The sequence below is a fragment of the Pinus tabuliformis genome, chromosome 3_1 (assembly GCF_031772625.1).
Source record: "Pinus tabuliformis cultivar Carrire ecotype Pingquan chromosome 3_1, CPIR1, whole genome shotgun sequence".
Classification (NCBI taxonomy): domain Eukaryota; kingdom Viridiplantae; phylum Streptophyta; class Pinopsida; order Pinales; family Pinaceae; genus Pinus; species Pinus tabuliformis.
In genome coordinates, this window is record NC_142301.1 from 500,600,797 (window position 1) to 500,609,699 (window position 8,903).

Here is an 8,903-nt window from a genome sequence, read left to right on the forward strand (position 1 = left end):
TTTATATTTATATTTATATTTAGGTGACATGTTTGAGAAGTTTAATATGTTTTTTAGGGTTTGGGAGTTTAACATGTTTTTTTGGTTTTTAGGATGTTTTGGGTTTTGGCCAGAGTTTTAGGATATGATGTTTTGTTGAATTGATAAATTTATTTTACACTCCCATATGATGTGTAACTATGTCAGTCTATTATCAAAGTTAAAATTTTACTCATATCCATTCAAAAAATAAATAAATTAAATAGTGCAGGTTCATAAAAATATATCGTTTCATCATATTAAATCCGTATTTAAAATAATAGTTAGTCTATCAAATTTATAAAAAAAAATTAAATAATATCGATTCTTAAAAAATATGTCGGTTCATCACGTTAAATGCCTATTTAAAATAGATATCTAATCTCATATAACATGATAATATCTCTGCTCATATAACATGATAAGTATTTAAAATAGATCTATACTGTAACTCATTCAAAGAAAATTGATTTGGTACCTTTCTTTCCCGTCGCTAATTCAAAGGAAAGTAGATATGCACACTGAGGGAGAAGACGAATTGGTCTACTTCAAGGAGAAAAGGCAGAAGTTGGTGGATCGCATTAAGGCTACGCGTATTGTCCAGGATGAGCTTATATACTCGCTTGACAAGGTTGTACCTAACTTTGGGAGCTCTCTGGACCTTTCTATGAGCGTAGTTTCTGCATTCAATGAAGCAGATCCGAATAGAACGGTAAGGCCACATAAGCGCCATCATGGTGGTGGTTCAGGCAGTGGTGTGGGTGCAACAGGTGGCGTCTTGAATTCCGAAGACAGAAACGATGTTTCAAGAATGGACTATGTAAATGGTAGAGAAGAAGCAGATACTAGGTCTCGTCTGCTTCGGTTGGATGACAAACACGAGTATGATGCCACTGGATCTCATCTCAGCGCTCTTAGTACTGTCAAAGTTATGGTTGCTGATGTTTTGCTCGATCGCTGTGCGGATCGCACATGTTTTCCGTCCATTGATTCTGCTGCGATTCTTAGGAAATTGGAAAATGGTTACTGCACACCTGCACATAAGAACACTCTCGTTGAACTTGGGGGAGAAGTCGGAGCTATTGCAGCTGTAGAAATGGCGTTGAAAGCATTTGCAGATGAAAATGCAGGTGTAGACTTGGAAGAATATGCAGTGAGAGGTAAAAATAGGATAATGGTACTGAATATTGACCGAACCCGACTGGCAAAGGTGCTTCCTGAAAGAGCACAGAAACTAAATACTAAAAATACAGATAATTTAAATTGAATGGGTGCTGTTCCAGTAATGGGAACTGCTGGTGGAATGGATTTAGGTAGAGCCCCAGCTGGTATGAACTCCGGCATTCCGCGGCCAGATATGTGTGCTGGATCCAGTGGACCTCATCCGCAAGGTGTTCATCGCATGCCATTGGCAAGACCTCCAATGATTCCAGGAAGCAAACCTCCACAAATGATGGGCCCGGGAGCTGTCCATAGACCCATGGGTTTTATGGGAATGCCTGGACCTGGTGGGGTTCCTGGACAGGGAATGGGATTTAATGGTCACCCTGCTATGCAAAGGCCACCAATAGGACCATCTCCTGGTCTAGTTCCACCTCCTGTATCTTCCAAACCAAGCACAGAGGAAGATGACATCAAAGATATTGAAGCATTGCTTAAGAAAAAATCATTTAGCGAGTTGCAGAAATCCAAGACAAGTGAAGAACTTTATGATCTAATTCATCGTCCTACTGCAAGAGAAACTGCTCTTGCTGCAAAGTTTAAAACAAAAGGAGGTACCCAGTTGAAAGAGTATTGTAAAGCTTTAACAAAGGAAGATTGCCGAGGTCAAAGATGCTCCTATATTGCATGTGAGAAGGTTCACTTCAGGCGAATAATTGCTTCTCATACTGATATTAGGCTGGGTGATTGTACTTATCTGGACACTTGTTGTTGGGTATTTTTCAATGGGGAAATATCAAAACCAAACATATAAACAGAGGAATGCTCTGTTTCCTTTGTTCCAGGATAACCTCTTAAAACAAAATGACTCATAACAGAGTATTACACAGCCATTAAAAAAAAACATTTCTATTGATTTAAATATAAAGCCTCAAACAACATTCATCCTCTTTGTTGAGAGGGATTTACCAAAACTTTGGTGGTGTAAAACTATTTTTACACATACTGCTGTAAAAATATTTTACACATACACTAAACTTTACATTGCATTCACAATCTCAAAAAATATCTGAGCGCTCTTTTTCATTTGCATTTCAATGCAAATCCAACCAAAAAAAACTTACTCAAAACACATGCGCTTCACTTCGTTTCTTTTCTCCATGCACTACTGTGCATTTTCTTCTTTCACACTACACGCTCTTTATTACAATGAGCAACTGGCAACTGGTTTTTATGCAATGGTGTGCATTTACAAAAATCGCACACTGTGCAGAGCCACCACATAACACCATTACATAAAAGGATTGTGCGCATGCACATTACTCATCACCAAAAACGCGCACATCACTATATATTCCCACAGCCACAATACACCACAAAAAAAATCTCCTTACCACACACTCGCTTACATAGCATATATAAAAAACATATAAAAATATATATATCGTATGTGCCCATAACCATTTAAGAGGGCCACCAAAAATTACGTAAAGCATTAAAAACATTAACTCCTCCATTCTCGGCGGTCAACCAAAACTTGACTTTTACTTTACGCAAAGAATTTGATTTGATGCAGGCGGAGGAGCAGCTTCGGAGATCGACGACGGAGAACGAAGAGCCCCATCGGACGGCTGACAACAATATCGGAAGACATCATGTGACTGAACAATACCTCCCGAGAAACTTACGTTGCGTTACGTCAGTGGTAAACCACGTGTCAGCTCCATATTTTCTCGGAGCTCCTTGCCGGATTATTCCTTCATCGGAAAGCTGGTCCGAGAAGTTCCAGGCGTGTATGCTGAACGGATTCTGGCGATGTTGCCGCTGCGTTGAAATTACGATTTCAACACTCCCCTTTAATTTCAACAGCTGGGCATTCAATCTTACCCAAACACTTCCTCACATGGAGGGATTCCCCAACACTGCTGTTACAAAAGTATCTTCCTCACATAGAGGGATTAACCTGAAACTGTGCTTAAGAGCACCTTCCTCATGACAGAGGGATTCACCATAACAATGTGCTGAAGAGCACCTTCCTCTTGACAGAGGGATTCACCTGTGACTATGCTGAAAAGCATCATCCTCTTGATAGAGGGATTCACTAATGACAATGTGCTGAAAAGCACCTTCCTCTTTAACAGAGGGTTTCACCAAATGACTGCTTCAAATGCAGTTCCAAAACAAACAATCATTGCACTGCTGTGTGTGCAAACTCATTACATTGTTCTTTTATGCTGCTGCATATTCTTTGCTGCACTGTTGTGCCATCTTCTTTACTGCGTCTATCCCACACTGTTGTGTCTACACTTGCACTGCTTCTGCACTTTTCAAAGACAAAATACTCTGTCTTTTCTGGAACAATTACACTGTCCCAATTTACAAATTTACACTGTTGTTGCATATATTGCATTTCGATTCAATGAACAACACATTCATTACAGTTACATATACTGCTGTAAAAAAAAATTCTTTTACATGTGCTGTTGTCCATTACCTTTCATTTCTTCAACAAAACTTCATGCTGGTGCATTTTCTTATTTGCATTGTTGTCTACTTCTCCTTCTTGCCATCACGCTGCTGCCCATAACTTCTTGCTGCTCCATTGCCTCTGCAATTTGCACTGTCGCTGCCTTTTGTTTCATCATACTGCTGTGTGCCCATACTCTTGGCACTTCATTCTCTACAAAAAAAATAACACAGGCTGCTGCCTTTTCTCATGCACCCTTGCTTCACACAATCTTAGTCTTCATTTTTTTTACACAAAACACTACTGTGCAATTCCTTTGGCTTTCTGCTGCCACACACATTCTTATACATCCAGTGTGCATTAAAAATCTGTTGTCCTTGTTTTTCTTTATGCATTTCTTTGCATGCTGCATTGCATAAAAAAAACATTACATTTTTCACTGCTGTGTATTGTACTCACTCTGTTGTGAGTATGTTCTCTCACATTTCATAGAAGGAAAATACCTTCCATTGCTATGCATTTCAATGCATGTGCTCCATAAAAAAATTCAAAACTGTTGTTTTATGTTCTATATTCCCACTGCTGTGAGGGTCTCCATGCTTTGCATTTTTCTCTTATCTCGCTGCTGCTCTTTACATTTCAGCGCTGCCATCTTTTCTTCTTTATGCATTTCTGTGCATATTGCATAAACACAAAGCAAAAAAAACATTGCTGATATCATCACTGCTGCATATTACCTTTTAAAGGGATTAACAAAGATTTCATTTGCAACTGCTGTGCTGCAATACATCCTCTATCAACAAATGACTGTTAATACAGTTCAGCAAACAAAACAAAAAAAAAATTCAAGCTCCCCTTTAGTGTATGCTTGTCTTCTTTTGGCAGACTCTTCTCAAAACAAATTTAGATCCACTGGGGAGTTCAAGGGGTTTTCAGGTTGCATTTCCTTCCTTCTCCATACTTGTGTAACTCTCTTTTTTTGCATGGGTCTAGCTTGCATAGGAGCCCATGTTAAGTTACAGTCTAGTGCCATATGCCCAATGTTATGACACTTGAAGCATTCAACTTTATTCATGAATGAGAATTCATGATTTCTTCTTGTGAAATTATTTCTTGGAGATTGTCGGGGACCACAACATCTATCTCCATGAAATGCTCTACAGTCTTTTGCCATATGACCAAAGTTTGAGCAAGCATAACAATAACCATAAAATGAACTTTGGTACCTGGGAGATGGAGGTTTCCTTGATGTACTTCTGAAGCCTTGCTGCCTTGAGATCCTTTGATGATCACCATTGCCTCTTGCCTTCTTGACATCAGCTACATTTCTTCTTGGAGCTGATTTTCTGCTTGGAGCAGGATTTCTTCTATTGCTGCCTTCATTTTTCTCCTTGCCTTTGCTGGAACTAGGAGCATCATACCTTCTTTCTGGCTTCTTCACATCTCCTTTGCTTAAAGCATCCTCATCCTTGTTTGAGGGTTCGCCTACATACCCAAGTCCTGATTTATCAAATGGAGATCTGTGATAGCTGAGCATGTCATCCAGAGCTTGAGAGCTCTTCATTATTTTGTTCAGCCCTTCAACCTTCTTCCTGAGAAGGACAATCTCTTCTTCTAACTTTTCACATTCATTATTTATCTTTGCTAGTTTTCCCTCAGTTTCTTCCTTGCTACGAGTAGCTTCAGCTGCTACTATTTTGAAGGAGATAATATCTGTCTTCATTTTGGAAATTTCTTCATCTTTTGCTTGACTGCTCTTCATTTTCTTTTCAGCTCCTTGTGCCTGCTTCTTGGCTTCTTGTAGTTCGGACTTAAGGGAGGAGACCTCTACCTTGTATTGTCCAATCTCTTCTACAAGCTTATTCACTCTCATGTGCCTTTGTTCAAGTTGACTTGTCAAGGCATCTGCCTGCTTCTTTGCTTCATTCAGCTGATTTGTCATAGATATGACTTCTTCATGATGTTTCTTCTTGCATTGGTCAAGCTCCTTCTTGAGCTTGGCTAGCTCTTCATCCCTTTCCTTTACTTGAAGCTTGATGAGGTCAAGCTTTTCATTCTCAGCTTCTATGATGGGTTCTTCTTGACTCATTGTCATGGTCAGTGCTCCCTTTGCATGAAGGTCATGCAGTCTGTCCCATATATCCTTTGCTGATGAATATTTTCCTAGATTCTTCTTCACAGAATCAGGGAGTCCATCCAAGATTAGTTTTACTGCTTGTGCATCATACTCCATGGATTCTTCATCCATCTTGCTGTCATCAATCACTGACTCCCAGACTTCAATCCCCTCAGACATTAGGAAAGCCCTCATCTTTATTTCCCATACATCAAAGTTTCCATCAAACTTTGGGGTTTCAAACAAAATGTATTCAAATAAATTGTCTTCTATTTTAATAGAGGAGGGAGACACATTTTTAGCAGGCTTGGAGGCTTTCTTCTTTGACCTTGCCATTCTTATCTAGGCTTCAAATACTTGACTGTGTTTTTTTAAATCACTGACTGTTTCTTCAATAATAACTCAAAAACTTGAGAAATACCTGAATCCCTTTGGCTGAAACTTCACATTGCTGGAGAAGTTTTACTGCTGCAACAACACCTTCCTTCAGCTTCTTTGAGTCTTCAAAGAGCCTGGACTAGCTCTGATACCACTGTTGGGTATTTTTCAATGGGGAAATACCAAAACCAAACATATAAACACAACAGAGGAATGCTCTGTTTCCTTTGTTCCAGGATCTTTGCACAGGGAACCTCTTAAAACAAAATGACTCATAACAGAGTATTACACAACCATAAAAAAAAAACATTTCTATTGATTTAAATTTAAAGCCTCAAACAACATTCATCCTCTTTGCTGAGAGGGATTTACCAAAACTTACATTCACCCATCAAAACTCTGTTTTCACCTGAGAAATTACTGTGTTGGGTTTACTGCAGTAAAACCCATTTTTACATTTGCTGGTGTAAAACTATTTTTACACATACTGCTGTAAAAATATTTTACACATACACTAAACTTTACATTGCATTCACAATCTCAAAAAATATCTGAGCGCTCTTTTTCATTTGCATTTCAATGCAAATCCAACCAAAAAAAACTTACTCAAAACACATGCGCTTCACTTCGTTTCTTTTCTCCATGCACTACTGTGCATTTTCTTCTTTCACAATACACGCTCTTTATTACAATGAGCAACTGGCAACTGGTTTTTATGCAATGGTGTGCATTTACAAAAATCGCACACTGTGCAGAGCCACCACATAACACCATTACATAAAAGGATTGTGCGCAGGCACATTACAAATCACCAAAAACGCGCACATCACTATATATTCCCACAGCCACAATACACCACAAAAAAAACTCCTTACCACACACTCGCTTACATAGCATATATAAAAAACATATAAAAAAATATATATCGTATGTGCCCATAACCATTTAAGAGGGCCACCAAAAATTACGTAAAGCATTAAAAACATTAACTCCTCCATTCTCGGCGGTCAACCAAAACTTGACTTTTACTTTACGCAAAAAATTTGATTTGATGCAGGCGGGGGAGCAGCTTCGGAGATCGACGGCGGAGAACGAAGAGCCCCATCGGACGGCTGACAACAATATCGGAAGACATCATGTGACTGAACAATACCTCCCGAGAAACTTACGTTGTGTTACATCAGTGGTAAACCACGTGTCAGCTCCATATTTTCTCGGAGCTCCTTGTCGGATTATTCCTTCATCGGAAAGCTGGTCCGAGAAGTTTCAGGCGTGTATGCTGAACGGATTCTGGCGATGTTGCCGCTGCGTTGAAATTACGATTTCAACACTTGTCGGTATTTGAAGACATGCAAATATGTGCACTATGAGCTGGATCCAACTCCCAATCTACCTATGCCAGGGATGGTTGGCCTTCCACCACCAATACCTTTACGTGCAGAATATGGCTCAGAAATTGAGCTTGGGGAGCCACAATGGATCAATTGTGATATACGCAATTTCAGAATGGATATTTTGGGTCAGTTTGGTGTTGTTATGGCAGACCCACCCTGGGATATTCACATGGAATTGCCATATGGAACAATGGCTGATGATGAGATGAGGAATTTGAATGTGCCAACTCTGCAGACTGATGGTCTCATTTTCCTTTGGGTTACTGGACGTGCAATGGAACTTGGACGAGAATGTCTGGAACTATGGGGTTATTGTCGCATTGAAGAGCTTGTCTGGGTGAAGATTAATCAGCTTCAGCGAATTATTAGAACAGGGAGAACAGGCCACTGGTTGAATCACAGTAAAGAACATTGTCTTGTTGGTATTAAGGGTGATCCAGAAGTGAACCGTAACATTGACACAGATGTCCTTGTTTCTGAAGTTCGAGCGACAAGCCGAAAACTAGATGAAATGTATGCGATGCTAGAAAGGATAAGTCCACGTACCCGAAAACTTGAACTGTTTGCACGGACGCATAACACTCATGCAGGGTGGATATCACTTGGTAACCAATTAAATGGTGTGAGATTAGTTGATGAAGAATTGAGAGCAATGTTCAAAGCTGCCTATCCAGATGTGGAGGTGCAGCCTCCTTCTCCTACATGATCTGCTCCTGTTTCTGATGGAGAGGGAAATGCACAAGCAAACAACCGTTTTAGCGGAATGGAAGCCAAGGTTACACCTAAACACATGCCTATGACAGCATCAGAAAATTTTGCATCAGAGGAGAAGTTTGTAGCTAAAGACGCAAAACTTTACTTTGTGTGTTGAACGCACCAAGAACTTTTTAAAAGATCTCTTGGCAATTATATATGAATAGAATCTACAGTAGCAACTAAACATGTTCAGAAATGGTGTACTTTTTGTCAGTGAAATCTGTATCCAAAATGCAAAGGTTATGATAAAATGTATTTTAAGAATTTTATGTAGTAATCATTTTCTGGAATTTAGTACGAACCTGTGTTAAACGCTGGACTTTCTAGAATATAGTATTTATTATATAATTGATTTTTTAGATTATTTTCAACTGTGTATGTCCAAAAACATTATGCAACTCCTATTTCCAATTCTATAAATTCAGTAATGTACCCTTATATTACCTGGCGCAATTCTCTCACAGTACATTTTCAAGACAACCCCTATTTACAACTCTATAAATCCATTAATACACCCTTAGAGTGACTGCCGCAACTCCGGAAACTCTCCCTTACAATACCTACAGACGGTAGTGCATAGCACCATGGTAGTGCATAGCACCATGGCATATCA

General features: G+C 39.3%; 1 pseudogene; it reads left to right on the forward strand.

The window, feature by feature from the left end:
* Positions 1 to 529: 529 nt before the first annotated feature.
* On the forward strand, positions 530 to 8,405 carry LOC149187998 (N(6)-adenosine-methyltransferase MT-A70-like; annotated as a pseudogene).
* Positions 8,406 to 8,903: the final 498 nt, after the last annotated feature.